We start from the raw sequence: 22,375 nt of genomic DNA on the forward strand, positions 1-22,375 counted from the left end.
TTTTTAAAATTTCTTTTCTTTTCTGTGTGTTTGTGTGTGTGTGTGTGTGTGTGTGTGTCTGTAGGTGTTTACTTGTATATGTGTACATTTACTCATCTTCTGGCACCACACGATGTTCAGCCTGTATTTTCACTAATTCGGCCCTGGGATCAACCAGTTCTCCAAGGAGCTCCGGTTCTTTTTATTGAAGAATGGTATTGAGAAAATACTGTCTGGCCCTAGGTGTGCTCATTGTTACTAGAGTGTCATTGCTTCTAGCCTCAAGGATGACTTTTAAGATGAAAGATAAAAGAGTTTTTATATGTATCTTTTTGATCCAAAAGCAAGCAAGAAATTGACTATGCAGGACTGGTAATACTTTTAGGAACAAAGTCCTTGAGAAGGAAATGGTGATGAGCTTCGGAGCGTAGGTGGAGGGGTTGGCCTTTGATAGAAACTGGGACACTATTCATTGTAAAGAATAAAAGAGAGAACATGGGTTCAGATTCAAATAGATTTTTATTTTGGTAGAAAATAAGAAAATTCCTATTTCCTGGTGTTGCTAGTGATGTATTGGGCAAGATCTTTAGTTGAAAGTAAAGGAGGACACAAATGAACTTATTTACAAAGCATAAACAGACTCACAGACATGGAAAATAAACTTATGGTTTCCAGAGTAGGGGAAGGGGGTGGGAAGGGATAGACTGGGAGTTTGAGATTTTCAGATATATATAAGAGATATATATAGATTTGAGATTTGAGATATATATAAAATAAACAAGTTTCTATTGTTTAGCACAGGGAATTGTTATATTCAATACCTTGTAATGGCCTATAATGAAAAAGAATATGAAAAGGAATATATATATTTACATGTATGACTGAAACATTATGCTGTACACCAGAAATTGGCACAATATTGTAAACCGACTACTTCAATAAAAAAAAGTAAAGTAGGAAGTGATGGAAGATTGAGGAGAGAGAAGGTGTTGGAGAACATGAAATCTAATATATTAAAGAATTAAAGTAGAATTGCAGAGCATCGTGGATTGCCATTGTGGGATTTATGCATGAATATAAAATGTCACAGCATGGTTGTCTGATGCAGGCGTGGAGTCAGCAGATAAATTTGATTAACCTAGAACTGAGCTTTTTCCAGGTGACTATAATTGAAAGGGAAGTGGGCAAAGGAGGTGAAGGTATTTGTAAATCAGTGTTCCAGTGTTGTAATGGTGAGCCATGGCATTAAACTAGATAAGGGAATAAAAAGGATAAAATGATGTTAGTGTTATCAGTCTGTCGTCATGGGAAAAAAATTAGTTTTGTTTATAGCTATGAATTCATTTACATAATTTAGTTGATGACTGTGTAACTGAAATTTGTATCAGGATCTTTCCTTTCTTTTTAAATAGAGTCCACACCAGCAGTGCTACCATCCTCTCTAAGACTTTATCCCTTGACCTTGTCAGTCGACGTCCTATCTCTTATCCGTCTTAGTCTTTGACTCTTTTTTTTCTCATCATCCTCCTTTTCTACCAAATCTCGGCATTACAAGACCATTTCTCCAGTGAGAACACAATCATTTCCTGAACAGTTAAAGCACACACAAAAAGATACTGCTTTCAAAGTCACAGACATCTCACCCAAGTTTCTGTCAGGTGACACGATATTTAGCTTGGGAATCACAGTGCTCTTCCTGTCACTACAATAAGGTCACTACAATAACAAACCTGAGAATTACTGACAGCATCATTGCCAATATTCTATCTGAAAGCATTTCCTCCATCCCAATCAAGGTCATATACATGAAGCCAGAAAAGTAAAAATAAAACCTTTTCTGTAGGAGACTCCATTAACTGATCTGAAAACAAATTGATGAGAGGATGTGGTTTAATTTTTCACTGGTCAGAGTCATTACTTTGTGAGACATGTTTGGTCACCTTTGATGTGTCAGCTAAATGGCTGTTTCTAAAATTACCTTGACCATTATTCATGAGAGTGTTGGTAATTATTCAGTGGTTAATGAAGTTGGTTTCCAGTTGACGGTCGTTAGAAACTGAGCGTGACCCCGTTGCACAACAGAAGTCTCAGATACGCCCAGCCTCTGCTCACTGGACTCGGTTCTGACCCGAAAACTATTAATAGCTCTGAAGAGAGAACGTTTGCTAAAAGAAACATTTCTTGGTGTGCAGAAGCTTCAATTTCAGTTGTTTACTATTGATACTACTGGTATTATTCTCACGTTCTCTCTTTGCTCTAAATCCTATACGTACTTTAGGGTATGCAGTAGTTTTATATCTGCCCCTCTCATCTGAACTTCAAAATCCATGAGGGTGGAGACTGTTTGCCTTGGATTCTAGAGTCTGGGTAATGCTGGATGCACAGCAGCCACTTAAATCGGAATGAGGCAGGCAAGCACTTCTCTCATATCCAAAGTTAGAGGAGCTGGGGCACTCTTAAGCTCAGGTGCTTTTAAATCTAAGTCACTCAACAACTCATACCATTTCTTTCTACACACAGCTAGGTGCACGTAGGGTCACAGTATTTTAGATGCAGAAGAAACATCAAAGCCCATCTATCCTGGCATATTCTTTTATATAAAGGAATAAAAAATTATCCAAAAGAGTTAAATGAGTTTCCCAACATTACACAGCTAGTGTAATCAAGCCAGTGAAGCCACTGAGCTGACTATATAGAGGAAAAAATACTGATGCTCACTTGGCCAACAAAAAGCAGATTTTGAAAAAAAAATTACTTATTTCCCAATCTATAGCTCAGACCTTAATATCTCAGTGGTTTAAGGTTAGGCATCATACTTCGTCCCAGAATGTATTTACACAACTAGGAATCCCTAACAATTTAAAAGAGATGCTACTTTGGTGCCATTATTTGCATAATTTTATATTTCATTGTCATTTATCTCAAACTTCTCAAAGACTGTGCTTTAGAAGGAGAACAGAAAGATAAAAAAAAAAAACAAAATCCTGTTCCTTTCCTCTCCTTGATTGAAAGACAAAAATAAAAACTTTCCTACTTAATTTTTTTTAAGGAAACAGGAATGTCTATAGAGTTCCAAGTCCTTTCTTTGTGCTCAAAAATGTTTAATAACAAGTGGAAGAGAAATTTCAAAATCAGAATTCCTTTGGCAAAATATCTTGAAATTCAACATGACTCTTTGGGCAGAACCTCAAGTGATTTCAGATTTGTTTTCAGAATTTAGTCCAGGATTCTGTTATGATCCCTAAATTATAACAAGAGGGACAGAACTAATGTTTATTGAATTTCTACTATGTGCCAAACACTTGGGGGTTTTATAAACTTACCTCACTTGATCCTCACAGAAATCCAATGAAGAATATATTCTGGAACGTTAGCCCTGTCTTTCAGCTGCGTTTACATCAGAGGCATGGCTTGACTAATGCCATACGTAAAGCAGGATTGAATTTAATCATTAGTCTGTCCAACTGCAAAGGTTTTACCTGGTAGAAAGTATTTAGATTCAGCAAACACTGTTTTCCTGCGGGAGCCTGGGGAGGAGGCATAACTTGACAGGTGCTTCTTAAAACACTATTTCATTAAATCACCAGAAGCCCATCTTCTCTGTCAGATATTTAATAAATACACTGATATTTCTTTGTGAGACTGAAGTGTGCCATTCTACCAGAGGAAACTGGAAAGATAAGTGTTCTCCTTTATGCCAATGACAAAATTTTACTCTCATGAGCCAAGAGGATTCCCCAGAGACAGGTCATCTTGGTGTATCGCTATAGGCAGAAATAATAGCTCAACTTTAGTCATGTCAAAAACTACAATTATTGTCTGCTAAACTCTCTTCAGAATTCAGTTGGTCAGCATCAAATCACTCTATCAAGCTTGTGAACTCATTCTCTTTCCTGGGGGTACATTTCATGGCTAACTCCTCCTGGCAGGCCCACCGAGAAGCAGTGCTGCTCTAAATCAGACATTTCATCGAAGCCCGGCAGCAGCTTTTCTGCTGCTGGTGTGGGGGACCCTTCTCCCAGCGTGAAGCAGCTTTGAGCCAGAAGCGTTTCTGCCGTGTTCTCTGGTGTGAGCATGGTGTTTCAGTCAAATGTTTATCTAAGGGCCCAAACCAATCTAAACTTTCTCCTGGAGAAGGACCCTAGGCTGACTCCAAGTAGCCTGGCTCTCTGCGCTTCTGCACAGGGGACCACCAGAATTGAAAACTCTCCTTGACTTCTCTGAGTCAATATTTTATCCGTGCAACCCAGATCTTGTATGGAACGGTAGACTTACTTTCCGTAGCTGGTACTAGTTTTTCCTCATGAGCCTCACCATAGTGGAAAGAAAAGACACATTGTAAAATCGGCAGTGAACGGTATCCCCTTTTGGTTAACAAGGGTTTAAATTTGGTACAATGTTTGCCAATTCAAAATTCAACTCAAGACTGGCGCTATTTCTCCTCTCTTTTTCCCTCTTCCCAAGATGATTTCTGCACTTTAGGGAGAAACAGTACAAAGCTCTTAGGCATCGAGGCAGGCGAGTGGAGAGTCTCTGGTTTTGCCCTGGTCTGTGTGCTGGTCTGCTCTGTACGGCAGAGGCGTAGTCTTTCTGTGCATCCTGCTGGCCTCTACTTTTGAATCCCTCAGGTGATGTCATCTCTTCCTTCAGGGACTCTGGCCATCACCTCTTGTTACCTACACACTGTAGGTCTGATTCTTATTTGGCTCCTTGGACATCCCACAGTGAAACCTTCGGACTTGGGGTGGCTTCTTTTGTGAAACCCCTATCATGTTCCCCACCTGGAATCCCAGTTTCTTTCTAGGGACTTTTTTTTTTTAGGGGGGAGGGAGGCTACAGAGGAACCTCTAGATCACTTCCACACTGTACACAAGCTGTTGGTGCAGGCTACCTCGGGTGGCATGGTACTTAGTCTCCAGATGCCAAAGAGGATAAGATGAAAGTTCCTCCTGCTTTTAGCTTTCTGTTAAGCCAGTCACACAGCTAAGCCTCTGGGACTGTGGACACTGCTGCCTGTGTCTCTCCTGCCTGTGTCTTACAGTCCCCAGAGCTGAAGAAGTGGACCTTCCCCGCCTATACTATGTGACAAGGACTTAACCAAGGTTCTATCTACCTCTGACAGGCAATAAAATTCTATGATATGCTCTCTGCCTCTGCCATGTAAAATTCTACCATGTGGTTAGCTCTTAATGTAGAAACAGATGGTGAAAAAAATAGAAAATCATATTCTCTTCCCTTGATCATGGATTTTAAAGCCATGTATTCCTGTAACTCAGGAATTCTCTTCTGTGTATCAAACTCATAGTTCTGTCTCTTTGTTCTCCTTTGTGTTTCTGTTTCAATTAGCCTTATTTTCCCAAAGGCAAATGAATGATCCTGGTTTAATAGAAGGCAAATAAGTTTAAAAACAAAAAATATATTAAGGTGTTTAGTCAGGGAGGGTATAACTCAGTGGTAGAGTGTGTGCTTAGGAAGCACAATGTACTGGGTTCAATCCCCAGTAGCTCCATTAAAGAAAGAAGGAAGGGAGGAAGGAAGAAAGGAAGGAAGGAAGGAAAGAAGGAAGGAAGGAAGGAAAGAGAGAAAGAGAGAAAGAGAAAGAGAGAAAGATTACCTCCCCTCAAAAAATGTTTTTAATAAATAAATAAATTTTTTAAAGGTGTTTAAAAATATTACACTTGATAATTCAGAAAAACCTATCTAACCTGCTTTCCAAATTATGAAATTATACAGACCAATCTGCTGTCACTAAAGGAACAAAAGGAAATAAGAAACACAAAGTATCTTCTACTTAGGTCCTGTTAAAAGCAGACCAAGAAATTACTTATCAAAGTTAACTAAAGGTTGTGTCACCATACCTCCAGACTTTTATCTATGTGATAAGTTAAATCATCAGCTAGTTAAATCGCATACAGTTTGACCTTTAGGGAGCTCTTGACTTTTATCAGTAGGAAAGTCATAAACAGACTTTTTACAATTTTGCTTCGGTTGTTTCATCCATTATATTATTGAGTTTGCTATGTGAACGTGTAGAATCTAATAATAGGAAAACATCTGTATCTTTTGAGAAATTAGTTTACTTTTACCTGACTTCCTCCTCATTCTGTTAATTAGTCTGTGTATTACTTCCTATTTCCACTTTTCTCTTGACTTGTAGGAAACTCAAAGATGAATGTGGCATTTAATCATTCCATATTTTTTCCTTAGGAAGATCTATTAACATTATTTCATAAATGTTCTTCTTAGCCATTGCAAACTCTTGAGGCGTAGGTAGGAAATAATGAATGTAAAATTATCTATAAAATGTAAATTTGTGTGTAAAATTAACCTATAAAAAACTCCAGGAGATATGTATTATATGGTTTACAGAGGAGGAAACTGTAATTTATAAAATTTCATAGCTTGTTAAGATCTTGTCACTGGTAATTGGTAAGGCTAGGTTAAGAATCTGGCTTTCAGACTCTTTATCAAGGGCTCCTGCAGCTCTACCAAGAATGTTTCCATTTTAAAACAAACAAAACTCCACCAAATCTTAACTGTTCAATTTGTAGTGTTAAAAAAAAAATTGAGAAATAATTTTGAAAACGTGCTTATAAATGTTTGAAAAATCATATTCTTTTTTCTTTACTCTTATTTCAAAGTAACTTTCATGATGTAAAGCTTCAGACACAGACACCACATGCATATTATTGACAATTTAAGATGGAGAAGATTCATACATAACATTAATATAGGCAAATGTTGATGACTTTTCTTGTGTTGGCATAGATTGTCTCCAATTAATCACGGTGACAGCAGTCCCATTACAGAGGAAAGCCTCTACAACGTGTTTCATAGAACAGTACAGAATGGAAATGTAGACTTAACATTTGAAACTTCAATATCCAGAGTACAAAGAGGTAGAGATTTTTTTCTAAAGATGGCTTGCCTTTCCCTGGGAAAATCTCCTGTGGTTACATTTTGCTTTAGAGTCCCACACTAAAAAGGCACAATTTTCCTTTATCAAGGTAACCCTACTTTTCCAATTGTGTCTGTGCACAAAGGCTCCCTTTTGATTCCAGTAATTGTGCTGACTAAGGAAAGCAAAACAGAACAAAACAAAAGGCCCAAACTCCTATAAACTGAGTTTTTTAAACAAATTATTACTATCCCTACAGACAATATGAACCTTGATAGGAAAAGAGAGAAGAATTATGTAGCACTCTCAGTGTCGAGTTCCCACCCTGGGACTTTCTGCAGGATCCTGTGTAACCTGAGCTTTTTAATGTTTATTTTGCTTCTCCTCTGAGATAATCCTGCTCTATTTGAGGTCAGACATGAAGCCTAATTTATGATGCCTGACTGCTTTAAGAAAACTAAAAGCTTCCTACATAGTTCTTTTATGTACGATTGTTTAAGGAAAAGCTTTCTTATTAGAAACGCTTTTCCCTCCGTTACTAACAGTGTATCACTTTGACTTAATACAACTAGATTTCTAAAGTGACTTGTTCTGATGAAAAATGAATGTGCTGTGATTTTAAATTATCATAGAAATGTGAGTTTAAATATTAGTAATTATCCCAAATTTGCACATGACCTAGTAACCCACACATTACATGACATAGAATGCACTGCTTTTAGATCAAACAAAAAAGTCAGTGTAGTATCCTTGTGCTTCAGAATCCATGAACTCCATTAACTCTTCTGTCCCAGGAGAATGTAGTCTAAATCCAAATCTTTCTCCATGCAGTTTATGGTGGTGATGGGGTCTGGGTGGGGGAAAAGCAACAGATGATGATGCTACTTAAAGATAGCCATACATATTGCTTTTATGTCTTTGCATCAAGTTCGTCCTGTTCATGATTTTGGTGCATTTCTCATGGGTCCCACGAACGTATTCAGACCACCATGGGCATGAAATCTGAAATCGAGATATAACAGAAGATCCTTGGTTGAAAAGATATATATAAGCTGAGGCTCATGGCAACGTTTAAAATTTCAAATTAGTCACCTCACCTCCAGACTCTTCTTTCAACTCCATTTTCCCCCCACATTGGCCTTCCTTCCCTTTAAAAAGTCTAGTCTTCTGGCTTTCTAAGTTGATATCCCTATTAAACCAGGAAAATAATTACTTTGATTGTAATTCATGTTGATGGGACAACTCACCCAGATATTTACATTTTTATTCCTTTAAGCTCTCTTAGTGGAATGAAAAACCTGGTCTCTTGTTCAAGATATCCTAAGTGGTGGTGGGCAGGAACTAGAGAACTTTCTGGTTGTCTCAAAAATTGTGCTAGGGTGTAAACTTGCTGGCTGGGGATGGTTCTGTTTCATCAGGTAAGGTCCTTAAGTGAAACTGGCTCAAAAAGGCAGTGGGTGCCAGGTACAGATTCTTTTCCTTATTTCTCTCCCTAGCTTAACACATATTTACTGGCTTAATATTTATTGAGCTGATTTGAATCAGAAAGTACCAAAGTAGAGTGGAGGATGGCTGACTATGGCAATGACCAATACAAATTTAGTCTCTGCCTTCATGGATTTTATACAAAATCTTATGCGGAGACTAAATAATGACAAATATGATGAGTGATATGAAAAAAAAAAAGCAGGTGTTACGGGAGTGTATAGCAGGGCCTCTAGCCTAGGGCTGAGTGGTCATAAATAAATGTTGTCCCAAAGACGTGACACACTGAAACTAAGATGACTCTCAGGTGTCATGGGTCAATGTTTCCAGCCTTGGTTTGAGACTATCTCATGCTGTCTCAACTAACCCCTTCTCAACATGGTGATCGTGCTTAGATTGTCCCTAGGACTGTTTACAGATAGCCCGACTTTCTCTCCTTCAGGGCACATGAGAGGGCTGTACTTCCTCTCGGAGCTAGATGGGGTGATATGATTCTGTTAGGCCAATAAAATGTGAGGGAAAATGACTTACATCAGCTCCAGGCAGAAGCTTTAATGGTTGGCAAACACTTTGTCACATTCTTTCTTCCTCCAACCTTGTTACCATGGAGTGGATACCAAGTCCTGGGTCTTCCTGGGTTTTGGTGTGAGGACAATGCCAATTTGGAGAAGAGCCCCCGGCTAGTCTATGATGGACAGGAAACAGGAGTGAGTAATAAACCTTTGTTGCCTTAAGCCACCGAGATAATGAGGCTGTCTGTTACCACAACATACCCTAGCCCAGTCTGACTGATACATTTGCCCACACTTCAGTGCATGCTGTCTCAAGTCCTCTAGCTCAGCACCAGCATCCAGTCAAAGGACCTTTAGGTCAGAAGTTGAGATTAATGACTATACATGGTTTTACAAACGTGGCATTGTGTTTTTGAGTATTGTATTATTTACTAGCAGGGCAATATATCATCATCATTAAAAGCATGAACTCTTTGCCATTGTGAATTTGAATCCTGAATCTCATACTTGTTAGCTGTGTGGCCTTGGTAAAGTTATATAACTTCTCTGTGTCTCAGTTTCCTCATGTTTAAAATGAATATAACAATGAGGCCACCCATGTGTATGTTATAAGGATTAAATGAGAACAAGGCTTGGCACATAGTAATCACAATATAAGAGTTGGCTATTATTGTTGTAACACTAAATTCTATATGAAAAAAAAAATCTCACCTTCAAATTCAGAGGTGTAAACTGTAGTGATTTTTGGTTTTTGTCACATCATATCTCAAAGGAAACACTGGAATAGTCTACGCAGTATTGTTCTTTCTTGGAATCAAGACCTGAAAAATGACATAGAATGTGTATATCATTTAATGCCAAGATCATTTGAAACTTTCCACGTCCTGAATGTGACTCTGCTTTTTAGAAGATGCCTCAGAATTAGGCAGATGATTAAGGAGGCATCAGGCAGACCCAGCAACCTTCTAGACCCAGAGGTGATGCGAAGGCAAGAATTTCTAGGCAGGTCACCTAGAAGCAGAGGCTAAATTATCTGTTGTGCCCTCATCAGCCTTGACGTGAGTCATTGTCCTGCTTCGGGGCACAGAGCAACATTGATGCAAGCAGAGTGATGACTGGAGAAAAGTCTGAAGCAAGAGAAACTACGCTACCCTAGGAGAGACCTTAGGACCCCAGATGCCTGCAATACAAGAAGCTGTTGGGGGCCCAAATCTGTAACTGAAATAATCGGTTTTAACAGATTTTCCTTCAGCAGTTTAGCCAACATATCTATAGAGTGTATATAAATATCCCACAGCCATTCATCATCTCTTTCCGGTGACATTTGCAATCTCATGTTTTACGCAGCCAGCTATTATGTTAAACCTGGCCAATTTTGCGTTTAGGCGGCATTGTCAAGTGTCGCAGCATTTGATGTAATGGCACGATTGTAAATTGCAATCTGGTCTGCGGGAAAAAAAAATTTAAAAAACATTAAATTTGTTTTTGTTGTTTAGCTGTGTGTCTCTCTCTCCTCTCCCTCTGTCTCTTTGTCTCCCTCTGTCTCAGCTCCATTCTCTATGTAACAAGACTTAATGACAGAAGGATCACAGTGGTTAAGATGTACTATTTTTTATTTTTCTTAATCTCTAACTGGAAAAAAAAAAGTAAGAAAAAAGTAAGATTTACCCCATAAGCTAGAGCAAGTGGGAGGCAGTTTTCGTGTAATGCCGTTGCATTATTTTAATGCTAAATGTATTCTGAAAGGAGACAAGTCTTACATTCTTTTCTGCTGAAATAGCCCATGTTTTTAAAAATTTACTGGATGCCTCTTTTGTACTTTGGACTATTAACAACGAGCAGATCCATCCGCAGCTGTCAGCTCTCTGGAAAGCGGTCAACAAATTCACGGCCATGAATTCTTCCCATAATAAGTCAAAGTGATGCACATGGCGCCTTCCATTCGAGTGAACGGACCTCAATCTGGGCAGATCTCATATTTTATCTCTGTGCTGTTTTAGTGTCTGCCATTGTAGAGAAATTTGCCATTAAGATTTAAGTCTCTGGGATCTGGTGCCTTTGGGAGTTTTCTGAAAGCTCAGTTCATAGTTATGTAAATGCGTAGTGACTTTTCAAGTTACTTCTGAGAGTCTAACAATCAACATAAATTCCTTTAAATTTCAGCATTTGGAAATACACATAATACTGTGGAATGGGTGCTGGATATGCTAAGTCATCAAAAAGAGAAGTTTACCACTGTAGAAAGAGTAAAAAGGTTTTTCCCTCCAGTCTAGTGCCATTGAGACACCATCTCATTCAAATAAAAAATGAAGTGCAAATTCGCCAGTACCTTCAGACCCCCTTAGAGCAACAGTCTCAGCCTGCAATGGAAGAGGCACACATGAAACTGACTTTCCTCCATGGCTTAGTTTAATTCAAACAGAAGAAAACAAATGGGTAGTGTCAAATTATCTGACTGGACTGGATGTTCTCAAACTTTTTTGGTCTCAAGACCTTTTTATCCTCTTAAAAATTATGGAGGACCACAAAGAGCTGTGGTTTTGGTAGATATTGATTACCATATTAAAAATTAAAATGCAGAATGTTTAAAATTTTTATCAATTCATTTTAAAGAATAAAAATAAGCCTATTAGACTTTCTTATAAGAAACATATTTTCATAAAAAATAATTATTTTCCAAAGCAAAAAAAAAATCATGAAAAGAGTGGCATTGTTTCATCCTTTGCAAATCTCTTTACTGCTCGCTTTAGTAGAAAATTGTTCATTTTAATATCTGCTTCTGCATTTACTCTGTTGCAATATCATATATCAGGTAGTTTTTGCAAGACTACTGTCCTTTTAGCAGAGAACAACAACAAAAAAAGGGCAAATGAAGTCTAAGTATTTTAATGAAAATAGTTTTGCAGAAAGGGTCCCTGGATCACACTTTGAGACCTCTACACTAGACTCTCTAGAGATTTCTAAAAAGATTTGAATCCCTGGATAATTTGTGAACATTAGTATTATTTTGATTAGCTGTAAACTGAGACCTAAAGCAACAGTAGCACTAATCAAGAATAAAATATTTCAAGGCAATCTCTATTTTTAAAATAAATTTGCATTCAGTTTTCCACTGCTCCTGTCTTTGTACGTCACCTCTCTGAACCTCCTCTCAGATTGCGTCTGCTCTAGTTCATACCCTCCTCTCACCCTTTGCAGGATAGAAGGACGGTTGGCGTATTTATAAGTAGCAAAATGGTTGCAAAAGGGAAAGATGTGCATCTTGTTAGAAACTGATTCTCCACATTAAATATACGCGAAGTACACAGGACCCACGTATTTTCATTCCAGTTACTTTCTCCCCCAGTGTTCTCATACTGACTCTTATTGCTTACAGACTATACAAGCTTCTCACATTTCACCACCCAAATCTCAACAGTTTATATAAAAGCTCCCACATTTCCCATTTTTCCAACAGTTCCCATAAGAGCAGGAGATTTTTCTGGGATCGGGGGTTGGGGGGTCACTGAACTCAGGGAGAGTCTCACAGGGCAGTAGAGGCACAAGAGCCAAGGTTCTGACCCTCCGCTTTGCGTGTATAGGAACTTGATTCTTTGAGTGCAGGTAGAATTGACCAGACTCAGTGGAATGTTCAATATTAACCTTCCCAAAGAGACTGAACATACACCAGAATGCCAATGCATTACATTTTACTGAGCAATATGATTTCCAAAGAGACTTCAATCATTGCATTAGCTGGTTCATTCACTCACTTTAATACAATCTCTATGAGATGCCAGCATATAATCAAAGCAAAGGAAATCAGTGGGATTGTCTAAATGGGTGTTTTTTATCAGACTACTGTAATCTGATGTGTCTGTTGCCACTCTAAAAAGATACTGTATCTCAATATGTGATTAAGGCCCAGTTTTCCCTGGATGGTGCTAAAGATTTAATCTTCCTCTTTCGATTCACTTCTCCCTTCATCCTGTGTGAAACCACTTAGAGTTCCCTGAATTTATAAGGCTTTTTCATGCCATCCCTGCATCTTTCCAGAGTTTGTTAGACACTGACCTCATATGATTTGCCCTTGCATAGGTTTCCTTGTGGTGGGTGTAAGTGGTGGATAAAGAGGCCTGAGGTAAGTGAGATGTGAAATCTTTCTAACAATGGCTGCATCCAGGATTTCCATGGAAGCATATTAAAAGCTTGATTCCAAAGGGTAAATGCTTCAGATCCCATTCCAGGATAGGACATGTCTCTAACATGTTTTAGCCAATCTTGAATATATTTAATCTCACCAACGAGTGCTTCTTTCTCATATTCCTTATGATAAATAAAATGCAGTAAATTCAGCAATAAAAATCTATTAGTTCTGCTAAGCCTGTAGTCCTGATCAAGATCTGATTAATGGAAGACTTTCAGTACCACCTCTGGAGTACGGCTTTTCTAATAAAACTCTACCACTGGAGTGAGGATTCTCTCCAATCCTGATTGCCCCCCAAATTGAAACTTAAACCAACCAGCAATTAGTATCACCCTGTCTGTGTGAAAGAATTTTAAAGTAAATTACAGACAAGGCAGCCCAGTTCAAGTCCTACCTCCTCCTATAAAGCATTTTCTTCCCTTTTTCACTCAGCCCCTCCCTACCCCAAGTCCAGTAGAGAGGCAGGTTCCTCTTCCTGGAAAGAACTCAGTATAGACCTTTATTAGCACTCACCATTCTGAGTGGGAGCTCTTCATTTTGTCAGTTTGTGCCTCTGTCTCTCTAATTAGCTTGTGGGTAGAGGCAGTGCTGTACTTGCTGTGTTCTGCGGGGGCAGGTAGCAGGTGCTCAGAAACTGTCAAAGGCATGAATCAGTGAATTAATTGCTCTGGGGCTCCTCTTTTTTGACTCAATGAATCCCTTTTTCCTCCTGTTGACACAGTATTTCCTCAGATACATTAATACAATTGATTAGCTGACATCACTGTTGGCTAAAGTGTTTTCCTCAGCAGGATAATAGAATTAAGCAATGGAAGGTTTTGGTGGTCAAAAATGGCTGTGAAACCGTGAGTTAAAGTTTTACAAGATTCTTTACTGCAGGACTTCTTAGAATTTAACGCACTAATATGTATTTGAAATCTTTTCATAGATAGTTTATCTACTGCTTATTCCCTGCCCCTTCTCCTACTCACTCTGCCCTTGCAATTTGGTTTCTGATTCCCTCATTCGATTTAACCTTCTGTTTTGAGAGTGATCGGTGACCACCACTGCCGAGACCAGTGACGTTTTCCTAATCTTCATCCTCCTACAACACTCGTTGTTGAAACACTCACCCTGTGTGTTTTTTCTCTCTTGATTCTTGTACAATGCTGGTTCTTTTGTTACCTTTCAGGACTGTTTGCTCTGTGTTCAATGGATTCTTGTCTTTCTCCCAGCATACGAGCATTTTCTCCTTTCTTCTCCTGTACCTTTTCTTTCAGCAATGTGTAGTGATTTTTCAATACAGCACCATTTGCTGAGGACCTACTGGATACAGTGATTAAACAGAATGTTACCCAATCATGGCAGACTCACAGTGACTGAAAGTAAACAATCACTGAATTCCACTTGGTAACTGTAGTAAAGGAATATATATATATATCTATATCCCACGAAGTGTGGAGGAAGTACAGAGAAGTAATGGCTCACCTGGTGCCTGCAGGGGATGGGGGTAGCAGGGGTAGAAAAAGAGCAGTTCAAAGTGAAGAATGTCCAGGGAAAGTTTCCCAAAAGATCACCAAGAAATGAGTCAAAGTTCAAACTCCATAATGTGGCTGTGCAAGAGGAATGGAGTCTAAAATCTGTGTCTCTCTGTCCCATTCCAGAGTCTCAAAAGACAGGCCTCTCAAGTATTACTGAATCAAGCCTCAGTCTGCTCGCGCTCGCACAGTAAAGCCAATCTACTGAAACCAGGTTGTGGCGATGGAAAGTGTAGTTTATTGCAAGGGGTCATATAAGTGGTCTGGGACAGCCAGTGCTGAAAAAGCCCGAGCTCCCTGAAGGGTTTCAGGAAAGCATTTTTAAAGGTCGGGTGAGGGAGGGGCATTGCAGGGTGTGTGATCATCTTGTGCACCGTTCTCTGATTGGTTGGTGGCGAGGTAACAGGGCAGTGTCACAGGGGTCATATCAATCCTTGGACTCCAGGAAGCCTGGGGGCTCTGTGCTCATGGTCATCGAGTTGTTAACATTTTCCACTTGGTGGAGGGTTTCGCATCTGTAAAACAAGCCAGGAATTGTGCATCAGATACTATTATCTCGTTACTTCAGAGAGGAGATAAAGCAGAGACCATGGCAGAAGGGTCTGCCCCCAGAAGCCCCCTCCCTCCCCAGGATCCTGCTTGGTTACATAAGGATGTGCCACAGAGACGCAGTCCCAGCTGAGGTGTTTACCCAGTGACCTTCTCCTTATTTACCTTGTGGCCTGAACTTTCTGGCTCTCAGGATATACATTTAGACTTTCTTATGTTGGCAGCTTTCCATCCTCCTTGCCAGGATGAGCTTTATTGGAACCAAACAGTATCAGATAGTGGAGGCAACTCTTGATCTCACAAAGACTAAATGACCACTCTAACTTTGGAAACAAAAATAGTTGGAGAAACCTAGAAAATGAAGGTTTAGCTTTTCAAATCAGATTTCTGATCCCAAATTAGGGACCAGAATAAGGGAAATGGAATAGAGAAGGCAAAATATTTAAACCCTTCATCTTCCGTAAGTGGAGTGCTTAAGTTATTGTTTGGCTTTGAAATTTTAGAATTAAATAAATACGGATTTAAGAAGATTCATGAACAAAACAAGTTTATAACTAGTAATTTTAAAATGACCATCTACTTTTCCATATCATTGCAGAACAGATAGAAAATAAAACTCTTTTCTTTATAAAAAGACAAAAATAGGGGGGAAAAGGCACTAAAACATGCTTTAAAGCACAAAACAAAGAAGGACAGTCAGATCATATTTTTACAGTAAGCATAAGCAATTTAAACTTCTTTATGAGAGGGTAAGAAATCTCAGATTTTAACATTTTGGTTGTAACCCAGTCTATTCTTTACAAGAGAGATAATAAATAAAAATGCATACAAGTTCTATAAACAACATAGGAAATTGTATTTCAAAGAAACATGAACAAAAAGGGGCTAGGAAGAGTCCTATCTAACAACAAAGAATTTAAGACCTAAAGATTTTATATTTTAAAACCTCAGTAGCACGGTATAGTCACAAAGAGGTGAAACAATACATTGTACGGGCTTTTACTCTTGCCGTAATATTGTTTGGGAAGTTCTGGCCCCAGCGTATGCCCTTCCTCAGTGTTTCCTGCTGGAGTTGGAACCAAGATCTAAAAGAGCAGAAGGATGTCTTACCCCATTATTTCTCCCGTGTTCCATGCGCTGAGACCTATGATTCCCTCTTTCCTGACTTTCCACGATTCACTTCCCGATTCTGCCCTCTTGTCAAAATGTTGAAACTGACTCCTCATATCTCACCTCTTTTTCTGGGCTTTTGAAATGGCCTTCTTCCCTCTAGCCTTATCTCCATCTAACTGCTAATGTAAATTCTTGACAAAGTAATACTTCTCAAAGGCAAAGCTGTTCATAGTTTTCTTCCTGTTTTTAATCTTTTTATTGCTTCGTGGCAAGGAAATTTTAAGGTTGATTTTAAGACAGAACAACCCAGTGGGATCCCTGTCAGATCTGAAGCTGAGGCCTGGCATGACATAGACAGAGCACCCAGCATCGTATAACAAATACCAAATCTGCAGATGACAGACCGCACGGTGTGAGATTCATGGATGTTGCAGTGATGTTAACTTCTCCTTCTAGATAAAGTGCACCACTCAGATCCTTCTGTCAGTGCAGCTAACTTTATTCAGAGCCAGGTTGGGTGGAAAAGCCACTTGTGCCTTCCAGCTTGGATAACAAAGGGGTCGAGGCCTATTTGCTCTGCTAACGGAGACTTTTCCACTCATGTGCAGTTAGATATAACCAGAAGCAGTTCCTTCAGCTTGGGTATAAATTGGAAACGCTCCATGCATTGGCATGAACAGTCTTAGGCATTGAGGGCAATTTTAAAAAGCGAGAGAGAGAGAGGCAAAAAAATCAAGTAGCAGATGTCAAACCAGAGACGGCACGTAGAGCAGGCAGCTGCGGGGCAGCTGCTTTCTGTCTGGAGAGCCCTTTGGAAGTGCTTTTGAGGTTCTTCAAATATTTGATTAGGATTTCATGGATGTTGATGCCATATAAGGAGCTTTAACATTTTAGTGTTCTGTTTCAAGTTTGTGTGTGTTTTTTTTTTTTAAATTCTGCTAAAACAAAACAAAACTGTGGTTTAAAAAATATACTGGTGAAAATGGAAAATTTATGGGCTTTAGAGTCTGACTGACCTGGGTTTAATTCCAGGCTTTAACTGGCAAGTGTCATCTTGGGCTCCTTAACCTCTCTCAACCAGAATTCCCTCATCTATAAAATTTGACACTTATCTCATGGGGTTATTGGAGTGACTAATTTTTTTTTTTGAGTACACAAAATGCCTAGTGCCTGGTGAAGGGTCAATTAGTTAGTTTTCACTATTTATCTACCAGTCACCATTATAAGACATGCTGAGTCACACATCCATTCACAGTGTCTCTGAAGGGCAGACGGATTAGCGTTTGCTCTGTGAGCACCACAGGGTCGGGATACCACAGTATCAGTGTATAAAAATCTGCCATAGGCCTGTCCTTGAGATACAAAATGTAAATGCCAAAATATTTCTATGCCCCACTCATCTAGAGTTACACTGCAAAGTTCTTTTTCTGAAAAGAAGGAAAGCAAACAGCTTCCTTTGTAAGCTTGTTGCTTAAGCCTGGACTTCTAAACCCTGGGGAAGACAGCAATGCCTAATTCGTCCCAGCCTCCACGACCTAGGGACCGCCACGGTCCCAGGAGGTACTTGTAAACCCCAGCCCTTCTGTGATGGATTTTCTTAGATCTGTGAAAATCCTTTCCATTGTGTGTTATTTCAGGTGTGTACAATCATGATAGCTTGGATGAAAATGTAAATGCCTCCATCCAAACTGTCCTCTCTCTGAAGGTGGCAGCTGCAAAGTTGCTGTCATGGTGCAACGCTTAGACACCAGCAGCTGTGGGAGCCCCAGGCCTTGGCCACTTCTAAGGTGTGCGTCTTGCCTTCCGAAACCTCCTGACTTTCCGTTTTCCCTTTGAGCCATGACTTTCTGTCACCTGCCTCTCAGTGAGTGTGCGCCCTGTCAACCGACGCAGCTCTGCTATCTCTTGTGAGCAGACATGTCCAGTCTTGTGCCACTAGGCCGGTTTCCCATGCCTCCTGCTAAGGAACCGCTTGTGCCTGTGAACGTTGCCTTCTAAGGAAGGTTCTTTTCTTCATCTATGTTTGGGTAGAGTCCTGAAATGGGGCTTTAGTGGCTGTTTCTAAAGCTGGTACTGCTTCTCTGTTATTCTTCTCGCCTTTTCAATATCCGAGGCCAGTGGTTCTCAGTGTGGTCCGTGAACCCCTGCGGGTCCCCGAGACTCCTTTTGGGGGCCCCTGAGGTAAAAGTTATTCTCTTTTGAGTGCTAAGGTGTTATTTTCCTTTTGCACATGTGCAATGATATGTGCATTGGAAGTGCAAAAGCAGTGGTAAATTAAACTGCTGGCCCAGACAGACAGTGGCACTAAGTGTCCTGGTAAGTACTGGCGTCGTCACCAACCGGCATTTACAGAAAAGAAAGGCCAGTTCCACTTGGTGATATCTTGGATCAAGCAGTGAAGATTATTAATTTTATAAAATTTCAACCCTGGGTGACACAAGTGTCATTTCAATGTTTTAGTGTGTCACAAAATGGGAAGTATGCACAAAACATTCCTACCGTGTACTGAAGTATGGTGGCTTTCTGGGAGGAAAAGTTTTTGTGTGATTGAACTACAAACTGAACTAGCCACTTTTTTCACAGAAAATGATATTTCCTTTAAAAAAACTAACCGATGGAATATGGTTATACAAACTTATATTGTGCAGACATTTTTTAAAAATGAACAAAAATAGCTGTCACTTGAAGGCAAAAATCTTAAATTTGATTCCAATGATAATATTTGAACTTTCAAGCAAGAAGTAGACTTTTTCTTTTGAAACTTACATCAACCACAGTGAGCTTGGCAGCTTGCAAATATATAGAGATTTTGATGAGATTCAAAAATGTATGACTTTTTGATATCTTATAATGAAGTGTGTCAAGATTTTGGAAAATCTGAAGAATTCAGTAAATCAGTATGTCCCAAATGAGCAATATATGATTTCACAAAATTGTACATGGGTAGAAGACCCATGTAACATGCAAGATAGACCCATAAATTGTACCGTAACAAACATTGAGAAGTTCACTGTTAGGGTTGCAAATATTTGTACATTGCAACTAACCTTTAAGAAACTAATAATTATTGACTATAGTATTGAGTCAAAAAAAAGCCATTCCTCAAACCATATATAGAAGTGAAGTCAAAATGGATTTTAGGCCTAAATGTAAAACCTACGTGACTTTAAATATAAAACTTCTAGAAGACAACATAGGAGAAAATCTTCATGAGCTTTATTTAGGCAAAGGTTTCTTAGAGAAGACACCAAAAGTACAATCTATTTAAAAAAAAAACTGTGAAAATTGAACTTTGTCAAAATTTAAACTTTCAAATATGGAGAAGCAAATAAAGAGAAATATTTTCAAATTATATATATGATAAAGGACTTTAGCCAGACAGTAATAAGAATTTTCAAAGCCAAAAATTAAGAAAGTAAATACCCAGTTAAAAAAATGAACAAAATATTTGATCAGCCACTTTATCAAAGAAGATGAACACATGGCAGATCATCATATGAAAGATGTCCAAAATTATTAATCATTGGAGAAATGCAAATTAAAAGCACAGTCAGTGAGCTATCACTACAGACTTAGTGAAAAGGCTAAACTGTTTAAAATGAAAAAGAAAAACCAACAATGACAAGCACTGGCAACTGTGCAAAGTGAATGAAATTCTTACACTGCCGGGCGAAATGCAGGTTGGCACAGCCAGTTTGGAACGCAGTTTGTCAGTGTCTAACGAAGTTCAATATGAGGTTACCATATTGTTGTTGAAAAATAGGTACTTGCCTCACACAGGAAAGAATTCACGGCACAGTAAAGTGAAAGCAAGTTTATTTAGAGAGATACAGACAGAGTGCGGGCAGTCCCGGAAGGCAAGAGAGAGAGTGACCACGAGGCGTGGAGTTGTTAGGTTTTATGGACTCAGTAATTTTATATACTAATGAGTAGGAGGGTTATTCCAACTACTTTGGGGAAGGGGCAGAGATTTCCAGGAATTGGGCCCCTGTCTACTTTTTGACCCTTTGTGGTCAGCCTAGGAACTGTCACGGCACCTGCGGGGTGCTATGAGGCTCAGGGTCTACTGGAAGTTGAATCTTCTGCTGTCTTGGTTCTAACCAATTTGTCCTGTCCTCAATGGCTGTGTCATTTCTTCAGTGGTTGTGCCCTGCCCCTTCCCTCCTGTCTCAATATGACCCAGCAATCTCACGCCTAAATATTTGTCTAAGTGAAATAAAAACTTATGGTCACACAAAAATCTGTAAATGTTAATAGCAGCTTTATCCATAATCATCAATAACTGAAAAAAAACCGTATTTCTTTTAACCGTACTACTTCCATACAGTGGAATATTACTTAGCAATAAAACTACAACAGGGATAGCTCTCAGATGTCTGATGCCGAGTGAAAGAAGCCACACTGCAAAAGGTTCAGTCCCACTGATATGACTCCATTTATATGACATTCTGGAAAAGGCACAACTGCAGAAGCAGAGAACACACCTGTTGTTCCCTCGGGTAGGAGGAGGAGGGGACCACAAAGGGGCACAGGGGGATTTTGAACTGGAGGGTGGAGGGTGATGGAACTCTTCTATCTATTGACTTGACAAAATTCACAGAATTACACTGAAAAGAGCAAATTTTGCTGCATGTAAATTATGTAGTAATAATAATAATAATAGTACTGGAAGGAAAAGTCAAAAATACAAAGGAGGGAGGAAGGGGCAAGGTAGAGGGAAGACCCCAATCCCAACTCCGCTTTTATTACTGCTAAGGCTAATAGCAGAGAATGCAGTGTCCATCTGTAGGCAAGTTACTGAAGTCACAGACTTTGGTCAGCAAGAGCCAGACCTTACCTCAGGGCCAGGCTGCTGAGCTTAAGCCCACTGAATGGCTCACGCCGATCAGAACACAAGCTGTCTGCAGGTAGACTCCAAAGAGAAGGCTGGGGCAGAAGCTGACCTTCAGGTCCATGGTCTTTTCCCAGACCTCCAATCAGGTAACGTGCTTCACTTCCATTGGAGGAGTAGGAGGTAGGGAATGAGGCTGGATTGTTTCAGGGAAAATCTCTCTTTGTGGGAAACAAAAATGGGAAAGAAAATTTCTCTGCTCCCATTGCCAAACACTTTTTTTTTAATGAAAAATTTAAATCTATTGGAACCTAACAAACCAGAACTAGCAGGGCTTATAAACAGAGGATCTTTGCAGCAAGTGCCCAGTCCTCCTAATCGCACTATCTCTAGGAAACTCCTTTCCCTGCAAGAAATCACTAAATGAGCTTTCTCTAGTGCTTCCCTGTGGCCCAAGGAAATTACGTAGGTTCCATTGTAATACCCCTTGCCTACATGTCATTTAAGTCTCAGTGACTTCTCATGGTCTCAGATTTTACAGCAGCCCAGGATACATCTGTTTAATTACCAATGAATAGTGCCTAATACAGCATCATGGACATATAATTAATTAAAAATTACTTCTGTTAAAAGGATGGTATAGCTACAAGTATGTATCTCCTATAATTTAGTTTTCTTCATCCATCACATCCCTCTGCTCCCAAGAATTTGTTAAGATTCTTTACTAAGATTCTCATAATTTAAGAAAATCTTTTATTGTAAATATATTCACAGACAATTAGAAATTGGAAAATATAAGAATTGTAAAATATGAGGCCTGTGTTAATCATTGTTATGGTAATCATCATGCACTTAATTTATTGAACACATTTATGTTTTCTTTGAATTCACTATTTCTGAATTTTTGCCTCCATTTTAAATGATACATCAGGTTTTCAAATGAACCAGTAGGATGGGTCAGCTCAATAAATGAAATTCACTTTCAATTATGTATACTAATAACTGGGTGAGCTATGGTAAGTTATTTGGGACTTTGGGCCCATATATCCTTCTCAAGAAAGTGAGCCCAGAGATGCTCAGAGGTGCTACCAATTTGGGATTGTAATGGAGCTCTTGATTCTATTACATGCATCACAGACTTTCTAGTGTACCCCCAGCTGAAAGCTCCTTTAAAATAAGCCTCAGGGACCATAGAGAGATTGATCATTTATCTGAAATAATGTTGTTTCTGTGGTTTAGTCTGTTTGTGCAACCTCTGGAAAATATTTCCTATCTTGACTTATAATAAAAAAAGTATTGTTCACA

At 39.2% G+C, this 22,375-nt stretch overlaps 1 protein-coding gene and 1 non-coding gene across 2 annotated transcripts in view; both read left to right on the forward strand.

The window, feature by feature from the left end:
- NKAIN2 (sodium/potassium transporting ATPase interacting 2) overlaps nucleotides 1-22,375 on the forward strand; it is an 865,819-nt gene that overhangs the window by 648,560 nt on the left and 194,884 nt on the right. The gene's annotated exons all lie outside the window — the stretch shown is intronic.
- TRNAP-AGG (transfer RNA proline (anticodon AGG)) lies at nucleotides 5,420-5,488 on the forward strand. Its single transcript has one exon. It is a non-coding gene; the product is annotated as a tRNA-Pro (tRNA).

The sequence above is a fragment of the Vicugna pacos genome, chromosome 8 (genome assembly GCF_048564905.1).
Source record: "Vicugna pacos chromosome 8, VicPac4, whole genome shotgun sequence".
NCBI classification, from domain to species: Eukaryota; Metazoa; Chordata; class Mammalia; order Artiodactyla; family Camelidae; genus Vicugna; species Vicugna pacos.